The sequence below is a fragment of the Schistocerca americana genome, chromosome 1 (genome assembly GCF_021461395.2).
Source record: "Schistocerca americana isolate TAMUIC-IGC-003095 chromosome 1, iqSchAmer2.1, whole genome shotgun sequence".
Taxonomy (NCBI): Eukaryota; Metazoa; Arthropoda; class Insecta; order Orthoptera; family Acrididae; genus Schistocerca; species Schistocerca americana.
Window position 1 is genome coordinate 861,675,230 of NC_060119.1, and position 17,114 is coordinate 861,692,343.

At 40.8% G+C, this 17,114-nt stretch overlaps 1 protein-coding gene across 1 annotated transcript in view; it reads left to right on the plus strand.

Moving 5' to 3' along the window:
* LOC124613751 (E3 ubiquitin-protein ligase TRIM37-like) overlaps positions 1-17,114 on the plus strand; it is a 297,453-nt gene that overhangs the window by 153,450 nt on the left and 126,889 nt on the right. The window lies entirely within an intron of this gene.

Here is a 17,114-nt window from a genome sequence, read left to right on the forward strand (position 1 = left end):
CAGGAGAACGGAGTGCCTCAGGGCTCCGTCTTGAGCGTAGCCCTTTTTGCCATCGCGATCAATCCAATTATGGATTGTATTCCACCTAATGTCTCAGGCTCTCTCTTTGTCGATGACTTCGCGATCTACCGCAGTGCCCAGAGAACATGCCTCCTGGAGCGCTGCCTTCAGCGTTGTCTAGACAGCCTCTACTCATGGAGCATGGCAAATGGCTTCCGATTCTCTGAAGAGAAGACTGTTTGTATCAACTTTTGGTGCTATAAAGCGTTCCTTCCGCCGTCCTTCCATCTCGGTCCCGTTGTTCTCCCATTCGTGGAAACAACTAAGTTTCTAGGGCTCACATTGGACAGGAAACTGTGTTGGTCTCCACATGTCTCTTATTTGGCAGCCCGTTGTACACGTTCCCTTAATGTCCTCAGAGTTCTTAGCGGTTCATCTTGGGGAGCGGATCGCACTGTCCTGCTTCGCTTGTATCGGTCCATTGTCCGATCGAAGCTGGATTATGGGAGCTTCGTCTACTCGTCCGCTCGGCCATCCCTCTTACGCCGGCTCAACTCCATCCACCATCGGGGGATCCATCTTGCGACCGGAGCCTTCTACACTAGTCCTGTGGAGAGTCTTTATGCTGAAGCTGCCGAATTACCATTGACCTACCGGCGCGACGTACTGCTGTGTCGGTATGCCTGCCAGCTGTTGTCTATGTCCGACCACCCCTCTTACCAGTCCTTCTTTGCCGATTCTCTCGACCGTCAGTACGGGTTGTATGTGTCTGCCCTGCTGCCTCCCGGAGTCCGCTTCCGTCGCCTGCTTCGGCAATTGGATTTTGCCCTCCCTACCACCTTGAGAGAGGGTGAGAGCCCGACACCACCTTGGCTCCAGGCTCCGGTTCATATTTATCTCGACCTCAGCTCACTCCCGAAGGAGGGTACTCCGGCTGCAGTGTATTGCTCACGGTTTGTCGAACTTCGTGCTCGACTTGCCGGTCACACATTTATTTACACCGATGGCTCCAAAATTGACGATGGTGTCGGCTGTGCCTTTGTCGTCGGGGCCGCCACCTTTAAATACCGGCTCCTCGACCAATGTTCGAGCTTTACGGCCGAGCTTTTTGCTCTCCATCAGGCCGTTCAGTATGCCCGCCGTCACCGACATTCATCGTATGTGCTTTGCTCTGACTCACTCAGTGCTCTTCAGAGCCTTGGAGCTCCCTATCCAGTCCATCCCTTGATTCAACGGATACAGCAGCCCCTCCATTCTTTCGTTGATAATGGTGGTTCTGTCAGCTTTCTGTGGGTTCCCGGACATGTAGGAGTGCCTGGGAATGAGGCTGCGGATGCTGCAGCCAAGGCTGTAGTCCTCCTGCCTTGGCCAGCCTCCCATTGTGTCCCGTCATCTGACGTTCGTGGGGATGTATGTAAGAGGCTTGTGTCATTGTGGTGGGATGCTTGGTCATCCCTCCAAGGAAACAAGCTCTGGGCAGTAAAACCGCTCCCAACTGCTTGGACAACCTCCTCCCGACCATCTCGGCGAGAGGAGGTCTTTCTGACCAGGTTGCGGATTGGGCATTGCCGGTTTAGCCACCGCTACCTGCTCTCTGGTGACCCAGCCCCACAGTGCCCTTGTGGTCAGGCATTAACAGTGCGCCATGTTTTATTGTCATGTCCCCGTTTTAGTCAATTTCGTGTTGTCCTGTCCCTGCCATCTACTTTACCAGATGTTTTAGCTGATGACGCTCGAGCAGCTGCTCGTATTCTGCGTTTTATAACTTTAACTGGCTTGTCCAAAGACATCTAACCTTTTTTACTTATTTTATCTGCATTCTTGTCAGGTCCTTCTGGTGTTCCCCCCAATCCCCTTGAGTTTTACTAGATTCCATGTGCTCTAACAACAGTGACTGGGCGCTAATGACCTCAGCAGTTGAGCGCCCTTAAACCCCACAAAAAAAAAAAAAACACACACACACACACACACACACACACACACACACACAACTCACATACACAACTGCAGTCTCAGGCAACTGCGTTTCCGTGGGTGTATATGTGTGTGTTTGCAACTATCCTAATTTGGCCTTATTGTCCAAAAGCTATTATTTGTGACAAGTCTCTTTGTTGTGCCTATCTGTGACTCATCATCTCCACAACTTTCCTTTTTACAATATTGTTACTGAAATCCTTGGGTTGACTGCACACTTCTATGCACAATCCTTCAGCAAAGTGACAGAAGCTGTTGGGAGGCATCTTGACTAAAACTGGCTGACTTGAAGTATCTTTTGAACCTATTTCCTGATTTGGCAGGTTTGACCACAATCCAGCCATCAGTCTTATTCAAAACTTAACTGTTGTGAAATTTGGAATGTAGAAGGTAAGGTACTGGTGGAAGTACAGCTGTGAGAATGAGTCATGCTTTGGTAGCGTAGTTGACAGAGCACTTTCCCAGGTTCGAGTTCTGGTCTGGTACACAGTTTTAATGTGCCAGGAAGTTTCATATCACTGTACACTACTCTGAAGAGTGGAAAATTCATTCTGTTAACTGCTACCAACTCAATCCCTTAACAGTTCTAATTCTACTAGTGTCTCTACAGATCAACACTAAATGTGAAGATAAACTCCTGTTTCTCCATAATCGTGGAGAGGTAGACAAAATTACTGTAAAGAAGCAGACCATCATGTGTCTTTCCAAGCAGGTTGCTTCATGACGTCCTACATGAAAATGTCGTTGGCAGTTTCACACTGTATTCCATTTATCCCTACTCACCACATTTGTCCATTGTGACAGTGTTTATTTTTCCTATAGAGAGCTGTTCAATAATAAATTGATAGTACATAACTTTTTGCATGTATTGATTTGAAAATAATTGCCTTGTGATAATTGGGAGAAATACCTGTATACGCTTACTAATGTTTGTTAGGTATGGATAGGGATGTGGAAACGGAAAGGATTAATAATTGCTTGAATAATTGGAAAAATTGATTGGAAAGAATAGTTGAGAAAATTTTGAAGGTAATTTATGAATCTGTGCACAATCTTGGATGAACTTTAACTGTTACCAATATTAACAGACCTTGTATATCATTACATTCAGGATCAATAAACAGGATTTTCATTACGTACTGCTGCTTCCATAGTGTGTGGTACCAAATGATCACTGCAACCTTTGAAATTGTCGATCTTTCTAACTTATTAAACACACGAAGCACAATATTTTTCGTATAAGTAAACCAAGTTCAATAGTTGCCTATCAGTCAGAGTCATTACCTTCACATTAATTCCATTGTGTTTAGTCCTGAGTGTGACAGCGTTGATGCAGGAATGCTCCTCCAGATATGGCATTAATTATTCTTGTCTGCACCGAACCTGCTGATGAAGGATCTCGGCGGAGGGTGAAATGATGAACAGATAGGAGTTGAACTTATAACCATGCGAACAAATATTCCTTTTCGAACAAATATTCCTTTTCTAAAAAAATTTTGTAATACTTTTAATGAATGGTTAAAATACACATTTTTAACAATGCTGGTATGATGGGTCCAAGCATACGTCTGCAGACTACCACTTCCTGAAACAAAAGGGTGAAGATACATGAATTAATAAATTGAAGAGCATATTTCTTACTTTGTTTCATACATATATTTAACAATGTATCAAAACTCTCCACAAAACAACTCTTTAATTTACTTTTGGTGGTATCTTTGGTTTACAGCTCATTCAGTTTACATATAGCTTTTATATCAGAAAGGGGAAGAAAAAAAAATATGATTCAATACAGCAACTAAATTTCTATGAAAGTTTCTGTTTTCTGTAGATGATTTAAATTCCATGACTTAACAATGTCTTAGCATCGGTATTGCCAACAATAATGTTATTCCAACTATGCTGAAGTTTCCAAGAGAGGATAATTTGTCTTTGAGATAGGTATTGAGCATTTCATCTGTCTTTGTTAATATAACTAAATCACAGATAAGGTTATGAAATCTTTTAAATAAAGTTTTCTTCTTAACCATTTTTTATTTAAGAAAATGTTTTGAACTGAGAAACTAAGTTCAGTAAGACAGTTCCAAACACTTAGATTTGATACATATGTTTTTGGATAGGGTCCACCTGTAGCAAAACACAATTTTGTTTTTAACCCAAACATGTTTCACTGCAGTTGGAGCATCTTCAGTGAGCTTTTATTTTGTGGCTGTTAAAGATAAAGAATGTTCTTTACTGTTTGTATACATGTAACTATTAGATTAGGTTAGATTAATACTTGTTCCATAGATCATGAATACGACACTTCGTAGTGATGTGGAACGTGTCAGGTTAATAAAAGATGTCTGTACAAGATATTACATTACACAAAATATTGCATGACACTAATGTTTAAGTTTTTCCCCCTTAATTTATATCTAAAAATTCAGCCAATGTGTAGGAGGAGTAGTCATCTAGGAATTCTTTTAATTTCTTTTTAAATGTTATTTGGCTATCTGCCAGGCTTTTGAATCGCAATTACAGATACTTGAAAAAACACACAAAATTATGAATTCATGCCTTTTTACCACATGGTGTGGTTTTTCTGATGTATTGTGTTTCTACAGTGACTGTTTTGTTTCATAGTTTGTCATCTGCAACCACATACACCTTAAAGTAGGTAAATTGCTTGAGCCAAAATTATGATTTGAAAATTGTTATTTCTGTGCCTGAAATTAAGTGTCTCTCTCTCTCTCTCTCTCTCTCTCTCTCTCTCTCTCTCTCTCTCTCTCTCTCTCTCTCTCTCTCTGTGTGTGTGTGTGTGTGTGTGTGTGTGTGTGTGTGTGTGTGTGTGTGTGTGTGTGTGAGAGAGAGAGAGAGAGAGAGAGAGAGAGAGAGAGAGAGAGAGAGAGAGAGAGTGTGTAGGTTTTTTTTTCGGGGGGGGGGGGGGCTCAAGAGCTCTATAGGTAGGTCTTGTCTAATAATTCTTTGGGGGCAGAGAACAGAGAGCAGTGTATTCATTTATCACTTGTTTTCCTTCCACTATGGTTTTTTGTATTTGATTATTTTTGTCAATTATTAGTTTTTGAGGGGGGCCTGTTGCTGCATTTGAGAATTTTCAAATCAGTGTTGATGTTTGTTTGGTTATGTTTCTTGTCCATAAGGTGTTCAGCAAATGTGGAATGATAGTTGTTACTTTTTAATGCTCTTCTGTGTTCTGTGTATCTGGTATTAAAGTTTCTGCTTGTCTGTCCTATATAAACTGATTTGCAGTCCTGACATGTTAGTTGGTAAATACCAGATTTGTTGTGTTTGTCTGTACTTGTGTTGGATGTCCTTAGTTTTCTCTGTGTTGAGTTGTCTGTCCTGTAGGCTATTTTTACCCCTAGTTTTTTGAGTGTGTTGCCTATTCTGTGGACTGCTTTGATGTTGTAGGTGAGAGTGAACCACTTGTTTGTCATTGTGGGTGTTTCTTGTTCATGTGTGTTCTGTGTGTTTGTAAGTTGATGAGGAGGCTTGTGTTTTTTCTGTGTTCAGTGACCTTTTTAATTTTGTGCTTCAGTTTATCTATAGTGTTTGTGTCATATCCATTCTCTACTGCTATTTGTTTGTGTGTAATTAATTCTTGTAGTTGTTTACAGTGAGTGGGGCTTTGTTCAGTCTGTGTAGCATATATTGGAAGCCAGTTAGTTTGTGTGTAATAGGATGATTGGAATCTTTGTGAATGGCTGTGCTGGTGGTGGTCACTTTCCCGAGTACAGAGAATTGCTGTTGGTTGTTGTGTCTGTATATTGTGAGGTCAAGGAAGTGTAACGTTTTGTTGTGTTCTGTTTCTATGGTTAATTTTATTTTTGAGTGTACTTTGTTTATATCACTGTGGAGTTGTTGGATGCGACTCGGTGTTCCATCTTGAAGGCATATGATATCATCTATATAATGGTACCAATATATTATCTGGTGTTGTTTGAGTCTTACTATTGTTTCAAATATTTTATTTTCAATGTGATTGAGAAAAATGTTGGCTGGTAGTCCACTGACTGGTGACCCCATTGGAAGCCCGTCTTCTTGTGATTAGAACTGATTGTCAGATGAGAGATAGTTTTGCTCTGTGATTAGTTGTAGAATTCTAGCTATTTCTTTTATGTGGGGTTTGGGAATTTTGGCTTGTTCTTCTAATTGATGTTTGATGATGTTGATGGTTTCTGTGGTGGGGTGAAACAAAAGAGTCACTGTAGAAACACAATACATCAGAAAAACCACACCATGTGGTAAAAAGGTATAAATTCACAATTTTATGTGTTTTTTCAAATATCTGTAATTATGATTTAAAAACTAATAGTTACATGTATACAAACAGTAAAGAACATTCTTTATCTTTAACAACCATAAAATAAAAGCCCACTGGAGATGCTCCAACTGCAGTGAAACATGTCTGGGTTAAAAAACAAAATTGTGCTTCGTTAAAGGTGGACCCTATCCAAAAACATATGTATTGTTAAAGCAAACATGGAAAAAAAAGAACTTCAACCCCAAAATGATTACTTAGATTTGATGTTGGTATAAATCTGGTGTAAATTGTGTCACATGACCAGTTACTTTCTCTTCGAATTGGTATTATAAAACTGGAGATGTTTTCTGAATTCTCATCCCATCAACTGCCCTTTTATAGTTGTGGAGGACTTCTGAAAGCAATTATTCTCTCTAATGAACTATTTAGGAATAAAGAGACTAGTTCCGAAAAGGCAGAAGTGCTGCATCATTGACAAATACACAAACAAAAGGTAAGAGATTTGCTTTCTCAAGCTGTACAAGAAACATAAGAGGGGGCTCGCCAACGCGCGCGCGTACACGCGCACATTGTGCTTTTTGTGTGTGTGTGTGTGTGTGTGTGTGTGTGTGTGTGTGTGTGTGTGTGTGTGTGTGTGTGTTTTTCTCTCCTTCAGCTTGAGAAAGGAATTTCATTCCGAAAACTAGAAAAGCAAAGCTCCGTACATTTTGTTTTTGTATCTTTCGACAACACAGCGCTTCTGCTTCTCGTTGAGTCATCTCTTTACTCATAAATAATTCGTTATTCTGAACCAGAAGTTTCCTTGCAATTATTTTCTCTACCGTGTTTAAATTTTATAGATTGTGTGGTAATTGAACGATACATTCATTCATTCATTCATTCATTCATTCATAGTCTTCCATAGAGCCAATAATGAAGCATCATCTTCAGGGATGTGGAAGAAGTCTAGATATACATTTTCAAAAGGCAAGTGAATCGTAGAAACTTAGTGTGTTTTCAGCAGCTAAAAACACTGGTAGCAGTTACTTCTGTAAAATATCTGGGAGTATGTGTACGGAACGATTTGAAGTGGAATGATCATATAAAACTAATTGTTGGTAAGGCGGGTACCAGGTTGAGATTCATTGGGAGAGTGCTTAGAAAATGTAGTCCATCAACAAAGGAGGTGGCTTACAAAACACTCGTTCGACCTATACTTGAGTATTGCTCATCAGTGTGGGATCCGTACCAGGTCGGGTTGACGGAGGAGATAGAGAAGATCCAAAGAAGAGCGGCGCGTTTCGTCACAGGGTTATTTGGTAACCGTGATAGCGTTACGGAGATGTTTAATAAACTCAAGTGGCAGACTCTGCAAGAGAGGCGCTCTGCATCGCGGTGTAGCTTGCTCGCCAGGTTTCGAGAGAGTGCGTTTCTGGATGAGGTATCGAATATATTGCTTCCCCCTACTTATACTTCCCGAGGAGATCACGAATGTAAAATTAGAGAGATTAGAGCGCGCACGGAGGCTTTCAGACAGTCGTTCTTCCCGCGAACCATACGCGACTGGAACAGGAAAGGGAGGTAATGACAGTGGCACGTAAAGTGCCCTCCGCCACACACCGTTGGGTGGCTTGCGGAGTATCAATGTAGATGTAGATGTAGATGTAGATGTAAAATTAACACAGTTAATTAGAAAGAAAACTACTGCTTGGAAAAAGCCTCATGCTTCCTCAGTTATATTAAATGTTTGTCTCCTGTTGGTAGCTGAAAATTTACTTTATTATGTTGGTATTTTTCAAAGAGAGTAGTTACATTTATACATACAAACACCTGTTGATGTTTTGTTGGTTGGTTCTTTATTCATTTTTGGTCTCTTCACCATTCAGCCATCTTCGAAGTACACAATTACAGAAAATGCACATTAAGAATAACAAGACTCATTAAGGTCTGGAAGATGGTCATGTAATAGCTGTGAGTATTTAGATTCAAGTTCTGTAATAGTAAAGGAATTATCATTGCCAATGTATCATAAAAGTAAAGTTGTCATCAGTCTGAAAGTTGGTTTGAACACCACATTACTTTATTTGGCATGGTTCTGTTGGAGGTGGTATGCCATAGCTCTCCTCAGACCTATGAACCAGCTTTTCCTGCCAGGTGTATGGGGACCTACTGATTAATGTGAACTTTGAATATTGGTACATTGTGATCTGTTTCACATTAACAATCATTACCAGAAGCAAAAAGTAATAAGTAAGAGACAAAAATAATTGGAATGTCTGGGGATCTTTACGCAGACCTTTGAATTCACAGTCTGTCTCGTAACCACTGATCCAAACACATTATATCACATCATAAACACTATGGTCATAATTTTTCAGTAATTTATTTTACATTATTTTCTAAATCTTATCCATACACTGCAAACTACTGTGAAGTGCATGGCAGATGGCATTTCCCATTGTATCAGTTATTAGGGCTTCTTCCTGTTTCATTTACTCATGGCCTATAGGAGGAATAACTTGCTATAATTAATGTAATTTTATCCTCATAATCCCTACAGGAGTGATACTTAGGGGGTTGTAGTATGCTGCTAGAGTAGTCATTTAAAGCCAGTTCTTGAAAGTTTGTAAGTAGGCTTTCTCAGGATAGTTTGCATGTATCTTCGTATGTCTGTCAGTTAAGCGTCTCCGTATCACTTACCCTTGTGTCAAGCAAACCTGTGATAATTCATGCTGTATTTCTCTGTAGACATTCAAGATCCCCTGAAAGTCCTATTTGGTACAATTCCCAAACAGTTGGGTAATATTCTAGGATAGGTTCCAAAAGTAATTAGTTAATAATCTCCTGTGTAAACTGACTACATTGCTTTAGTATTCTACCAATAAACTGAAGTCTGCCATCCATTTATCCACAACTGACTCTGTATGATCATTTCATTTCATATCCCTACAAAATGTTACGCCCAGGTATTTCGGTAAGTTGACTGATTCCAGCTGAGACTTGTTGATACTGTAGTCATATGATACTACTTTTGTTTTGTTTTGTGAAGCACGAAAGTTTACATTTTTGAACAGTTAAATCAAGTGGCTAATCTTTGCACCACTTTGAAATCCTATCAAGATGCGACTGAATATTTGTGCAGCTTTCTTTTTCTTCTCCTTCCCCCTCCTCCCCCTGCCCCCCATCCCTCCAGACAGTACTTCATTGTAGGTAACTGCATCATCTGTGAAAAGCCCGAATTAGCTATTATAATTGTCTGCAAGGTCATTAATATATAACATGAACAGTATAGATACCAACACACTTCTGTGGGACACACTCGAAGTTATTTATGCATCTGGTGATGACCCTCCAGCCAAGATAACGTGCTATCTTCTCCATACCAAAAAATCTTCAGTTCAGTCACAAATTTCACTTGATACCCCATACAGTTGTACTTTTGATAGTAAGTGTAGATGTGGTACCAAGGCAAATGCTTTTCAGAAATTGATAAATACTGTGTCTATTGACTAGCTTGATCCATGGCTTTCTGGAAATCATATGAGAAAAATGAGAGTTGTTTTCACATGATTAACGCCTTCAGAATTCATGCTGGTTGGTGTATAGGAGGCCATTCTGTTAGAGGTATCTTATTATGTTTGAGCTCAGAATATGTTCAAAGAGTCCACAACATATGGATGTCAAGGATGTTGGATGGTATTTTTATGGATGATCTTCACTATCCTTTTTGTGGACAGATGTGACCTGTGCTTTCTTCCAACAACTGGACACGAATTTTTGTTTGAGATATGCATGGTAGATTATAAGAGAGACTAACTCAGAAGTAAATTTGTATTAAACCTAATAGAGATTACATTGAGCTCTGTAGCTGCGTTCAATTTTAGCAACTTCAGCCGTTTCCCAATAAAACTGACACTAATATCTATTCACTCACTTTTGCAGTGGTGCGAGGATTAAATTCTGGTAATACCCCTGGATTTTTATTTGTAAAGGAATATTTGAAAACAGAGTTCGTTGTTCATGGTTTTGCTTATCTATCCTCATTTTCAGTCTCGTCTTCTCCACAAGTGTCTGCACACTAATCTTGGTATCACAAACAGCATTTACATATGACCATAATTTCTTTGTGTTATGTGATTTACCTTAGATATCATTCTGCTGTGTTAGTCCTTGATGGTAATCATTGTTTCAGCAAATTTTTCATGGTCAGCGACACGAGTTTCTTTGTGGAGAACTTTTGGTTTTAGGTTCTCAGAGAATGCATTTAGTAAGGTTTTGCAGGATGTCTTTTTGTCGCACCTACCACTTACAAAACTATAATTTTCCCAATGGATTGTTGGATGAGGAGAGTCTCGTACAGTGATGACAGTGTTATTCGGGAACTTATATACTAAAGTGTAAAGTTTTCTGTTGCATCTGAAAGTAAGTCTGGTGGTCGATAGAAGGATTGAATTATAAGTTTATGCCCACCTTTACTACGGAACCTTGGCCAAATAATCTTGCATGGAGTTTCAATTTGTATCTTGGTGGATTTCATTTTCTTGTCTACTGCAACAAATTCTCCATTTCTAATTACTGTTAGCCTATCGTTTTGATATACATTTAAATTGTCACCAAATATATCAAGTCTCAATGAGCTTTCTCCACCTAGTATAAGGTGAGCTCCACAGTAATTCCCCCCCCCCCCCCCCCCCAAGCTCTGGCCTTTTGTTGCAAATATTTTGCCTGAGTAACAGCCTCTTATGTACAGTGCACCTCTCACCCTACAGTTCTCAACCCTATGCTGCAAGTCTCAACCTAGTTTGCTGCAGAACGTTCAAAGTCTCTGGTTCACTCCTTCTACTCGACTCGGAACCAGTGGGTCACAATCAGTTCTGGGGACAATCCTGCAAATTTTGAACTTCGTTGAAACTTCGTCTGCAAGACTGGTCTTCTCAATTTCCGCTGCCAGTTTCCCAACAAGTGGTGTGAATGCCACTGGTAAATTTTTTGTGTCATTGAAAGACAGCACCTCGAACTTGTTGGTTAGGGGGTTCAGTATAACACCCAGAGCTCTCTAGTCCTTGTTTCACATGCAGAGTGTGCCTAGCGCTAGCACGACACGCCACTCACAGTCAATGGGTGAGTAGCGACAAAGCTCATACTTCCTCTAGGAGGAATATCCCACAGCACACTACATACTGCTCTAAATATATTTACATCTTTCTCATAGGATGTTTATGTGAGCAGTCTTGTGTTAAGTGGGAGTAAAAATAAATCACCACAAGAAATTTAGTATGTTATTTTATTGGAAGAGTTTTTGAAGTTAAGATCATACTTGCTGCTCTGTAATTGATGCTACTGCTATTAATTCTTTCAGATATTGTTCTTAATCCATTGTGAGAGAGTCCGCCCCTGGTAGTTGAGTGTTCAGCGCAACGTAATATCATACCTAACAGACCGAGTTTGATTCCCGGCTGGGTCGGAGATTTTCTCTGCTCAGGGACCGGGTGTTGTGTTGTCCTTACCATCGTCATTTCATTCCCGTCGACACACAAGTCACCGAAGTGCCATCGACTCGAAAGACTTGCACCAAGCGAATGGTCTTCCCGACGGGAGGCCCTAGCCACACGACATTTCCATTGGGAGAGAGCCATTCATTGGTGCATTTAATTGCCATACCATTGTCTTCTGCCATTTGACGCTTGTTCTTCTATTAGAAATACGAACAATGTCATCACCATATAAGTAATCTCTGATCATTGATTTTATCTCTGACTCTTCACTAATTTAATTTTTTTGCTTATGAAAGAACAGATTGTTTGCATATTCATTACTGGCATGCCAGATTTTTGAGAAACTATGTTTATTAGCAACTTATTATAAGCTTTATGCATATCCAAAAATGCAGTAGTTAAAGTTAATTTTTTATTCAAAACTGTTGTGTGTACCAGTAGACAGCAAGAGTTAAATTATCTATTGTTCCTTTACCTTTCTGAAGCTTTTTACTTTTATATGTGTCCATCAGCAGTGTTACACATTTCACATCCTGCAGATATGTACTGGCAGCAATTAAAGGATCTTTATTGGGCCTGAGTAATGGAGTAACTGTATGTGTTGTCCAGTCTCTAATCACCTCACCCCTTTACCCTGTTTGAATATTTGCAATAAGACAGTGATGGCTCCCTAAGATAAATGACTAATCATTAGGTTCTGAATGTTGTTGACCACAGGATAGATATTGGAATTCAAATAAATTGCTTTCCTGTTCTGTGAAAAAAAGGGCAGTGAAGATTTCCAGCCATGAATATGGTCTGCTTTTATAACCGAGTTTAGCCTGTTTACAGCAAAAAATTATTAAATATGGAAGTCATACTGGCTGTATTACTAAGCTATGAGGAGTAACCCATCCAACACACTTTCTTTTTCAAAACGATCTTAATTTTTGCAATAATGAATTTGCATTTCAAGTAATTATCTAATCTCTAATGCTGTCTGCTAAATGTTGTTGAACTGTATCTAAAGACTCAAAAGTCACATCACACCAATAAGCGAAGGAGGAAATCCAAGAAATGTACTGAATTATAAGGTCCTATCATTGACACTGATTTGCAGATTTGCAATAGTATTTCGGAATGTTTAATGTATTTCAGTTTCTTTTTTTTCCCAGGATCAGGTAATATGTAAATATTTAGATGTTTGTTTTTTGTATCTGCTATTTGAGAGTGGAATGATTGAAAAATTGTCACAAACTGGTTTTATGAATGTTCTGCCATGCACTCAAATGTGAATTAATGAGTTGTCGTGTAAGTGTAGATGCTTCTGTGATTGAAATCTACTGAGCTGAGCTGCTTCATTAGTTTTTGTATGTGTTGACTACATTTTGTTCTCCAGCTGGATTCAGGGGAAATTAGACAGTGTCTTTCATTTAGTGTACAACCATTAAAGCCAATTATTGCTTGTTATCCATTCATATAATATGAGTGTTTGTTAGATTAAGATTTAAACTATTTTCTGGAAACCAGTTGTAAACATATTCAACTCTTATTTTACATGTGTTTGGTAAGGTTGTGTTTGAACTCTTAATTAGTATACCTGAATCACCATCCTCTAAAGTCATTGGGATATGATTTATGTATGATAAAAACGAGAGTAGACCCTGAGCCAACTCTAGTTGGACCCCATATGTTACGTTCCCCCATTTTGCGATTAATTTCATTCCAGTGAACCAGTGCATTAATGTGGCCCTTTGCCTTTTGTTATGAAGGTAAGGCTCTGTCTATACAAGAGAGGTGACATTAATGCAATACTGTTTTAATTTGCCAAATAGAATTTTATGATTCGCAGAATCATATGCTTTGACAGTGTTTGCAGAATGACACAGCAAGATTTTAAAAAAAAAAAAAAAAAAAAAAAAAAAAAAAAAAAAAAAAAAAAACCTACAAGACTTCATTATTAAGTTTTGTTCAATGTTCCCCGTGGAGAATACTTTATAAAAGCCAAACTGAGAGGCAATTAATTAATTCTACTCAGAAAGATGTATCAAGGTTCTGTCATAGGCTGATTTCTTAAACAGTTTTCAAAAGTGAGGAAGGAATGAAATCAGTGTATAGTTATACATGGTTTGCTTATTTACAGTTTTATTCACTGAAAAAATAACTTTAAGGGTAATCCTACCAAATTAGCACAAGATTTTAATATTCTGTTAGAAATACCATTTTAGCCAACAGAATTACTACATTATGATTGACTACAATTTATTGTAATTTTTTTCCACAGCTACTTTCTGGGATCTCGTTTCATTTGCATTGCTATTTTTGTTTGTTGTTGCATATTAAATAACGTTTCAGATTATTTTGGCTTTACATGTTCAGCTTTATATATATATATATATACACACGTCTGCTTGTGTCTGTATATGTGTGGATGGATGTGTGTGTGTGTGCGAGTGTATGCCCGTCCTTTTTTCCCCCTAAGGTAAGTCTTTCCGCTCCCGGGATTGGAATGACTCCTTACCCTCTCCCTTAAAACCCACATCCTTTCGTCTTTCCCTCTCCTTCCCTCTTTCCTGATGAGGCAACAGTTTGTTGCGAAAGCTTGAATTTTGTGTGTATGTTTGTGTTTGTTTGTGTGTCTGTCGACCTGCCAGCACTTTCATTTGGTAGGTCACATCATCTTTGTTTTTAGATATATTTTTCCTACGTGGAATGTTTCCCTCTATTATAACTATATATATATATATATATATATATATTAATGCGAATGGACAGTTTGTTGCTGGTCATTCCCACATAGAATGCATTACAGTGTAGGCAGGTCAGTTGGTAAATCACGTGGGTGCTTTCACATGTGGCTCTGCCTTTGATCGTGTACACCTTCCAGGTTACAGGACTGGAGTAGGTGGTGGTAGGAGGGTGCATGGGACAGGTTTTACACCGGGGGCGGTTACAAGGATAGGAGCCAGAGGGTAGGGAAGGTGGTTTGGGGATTTCATAGGGATGAACTAACAGATTACGAAGGTTAGGTGGACGGCGGAAAGACACTCTTGGTGGAGTGGGGAGGATTTCATGAAGGATGGATCTCATTTCAGGGCAGGATTTGAGGAAGTCGTATCCCTGCTGGAGAGCCACATTCAGAGTCTGGTCCAGTCCCGGAAAGTATCCTGTCACAAGTGGGGCACTTTTGTGGTTCTTCTGTGGGGGATTCTGGGTTTGAGGGGATGAGGAAGTGGCTTTGGTTATTTGCTTCTGTACCAGGTCGGAAGGGTAGTTGCGGGATGCGAAAGCTGTTGTCAGGTTGTTGGTGTAATGGTTCAGGGATTCCGGGCTGGAGCAGATTCATTTGCCACAAAGACCTAGGCTGTAGGGAAGAGACCGTTTGATGTGGAATGGGTGGCAGCTGTCATAATGGAGGTACTGTTGCTTGTTGGTGGGTTTGATGTGGACGGACGTGTGAAGCTGGCCATTGGACAGGTGGAGGTCAACGTCAAGGAAAGTGGCATGGGATTTGGAGTAGGACCAGGTGAATCTGATGGAACCAAAGGAGTTGAGGTTGGAGAGGAAATTCTGGAGTTCTTCCTCACTGTGAGTCCAGATCATGAAGATGTCATCAATAAATCGGTACCAAACTTTGGGTTGGCAGGCCTGGGTAACCAAGAAGGCTTCCTCTGAGCGACCCATGAATAGGTTGGCGTACGAGGGGGCCATCCTGGTACCCATGGCTGTTCCCTTTAATTGTTGATATGTCTGGCCTTCAAAAGTGAAGAAGTTGTGGGTCAGGATGAAGCTGGCTAAGGTGATGAGGAAAGAGGTTTTAGGTAGGGTGGCAGGTGATCGGCGTGAAAGGTAATGCTCCATCGCAGCGAGGCCCTGGACGTGCTGAATATTTGTGTGTAAGGAAGTGGCATCAATGGTTACAAGGATGGTTTCCGGGGGTAACACATTGGGTAAGGATTCCAGGCATTCGAGAAAGTGGTTGGTGTCTTTCATGAAGTATGGGAGACTGCATGTAATGGGTTCAAGGTGTTGATCTACGTAGGCAGAGAACTGTTCCAGGCAGGGTTCAATGATCCAACTCCTAATGATCCAACTCCCCAAGACACCATCCAAATTGAACCCTGCCTGGAACAGTTCCGTCCTCCGTCGCAGCGGGACCCACCTCCTCTTCCTCAAAATCACCCTCTCCAAACCTTCCAGGAATTTCTGATTTCCAGCCTTGCATCTCAATCCTTCTTAAAATACCTTAATCCTACTCCCAACATCACAACTGCTGAAGCCCAGGCTATCCGTGATCTGAAGGCTGACCGATCCATCGTCATTCTTCCGGCAGACAAGGGTTCCACGACCGTGGCACTTGAATGTCGGGAGTATGTGGCTGAGGGACTGTGTCAGCTTTCAGACAACACCATATACAAAGTTTGCCAAGGTAATCCCATTCCCGATGTCCAGGCGGAGCTTGAAGCAATCCTCATAACCTTAGGCCCCCTACAAAACCTTTCACCTGACTCCATCAACCTCCTGACCCCACCGACACCCCGCACCCCTACCTTCTACCTTCTTCCTAAAATCCACAAACCCAATCATCCCGGCCGCCCCATTGTAGCTGGTTACCAAGCCCCCACAGAACGTATCTCTGCCTACGTAGATCAACACCTTGAATCCATTACATGCAGTCTCCCATCCTTCATGAAAGACACCAACCATTTTCTCGAACGCCTGGAATCCTTACCCAATGTGTTACCCCCGGAAACCATCCTTGTAACCATTGATGCCACTTCCTTATACACAAATATTCCGCACGTCCAGGGCCTCGCTGCGATGGAGCATTACCTTTCACGCCGATCACCTGCCACCCTACCTAAAACCTCTTTCCTCATTACCTTAGCCAGCTTCATCCTGACCCACAACTTCTTCACTTTTGAAGGCCAGACATACCAACAATTAAAGGGAACAGCCATGGGTACCAGGATGGCCCCCTCGTATGCCAACCTATTCATGGGTCGCTTAGAGGAAGCCTTCTTGGTTACCCAGGCCTGCCAACCCAAAGTTTGGTACAGATTTATTGATGACATCTTCATGATCTGGACTCACAGTGAAGAAGAACTCCAGAATTTCCTCTCCAACCTCAACTCCTTTGGTTCCATCAGATTCACCTGGTCCTACTCCAAATCCCATGCCACTTTCCTTGACGTTGACCTCCACCTGTCCAATGGCCAGCTTCACACGTCCGTCCACATCAAACCCACCAACAAGCAACAGTACCTCCATTATGACAGCTGCCACCCATTCCACATCAAACGGTCCATTCCCTACAGCCTAGGTCTTTGTGGCAAACGAATCTGCTCCAGTCCGGAATCCCTGAACCATTACACCAACAACCTGACAACAGCTTTCGCATCCCGCAACTACCCTACCGA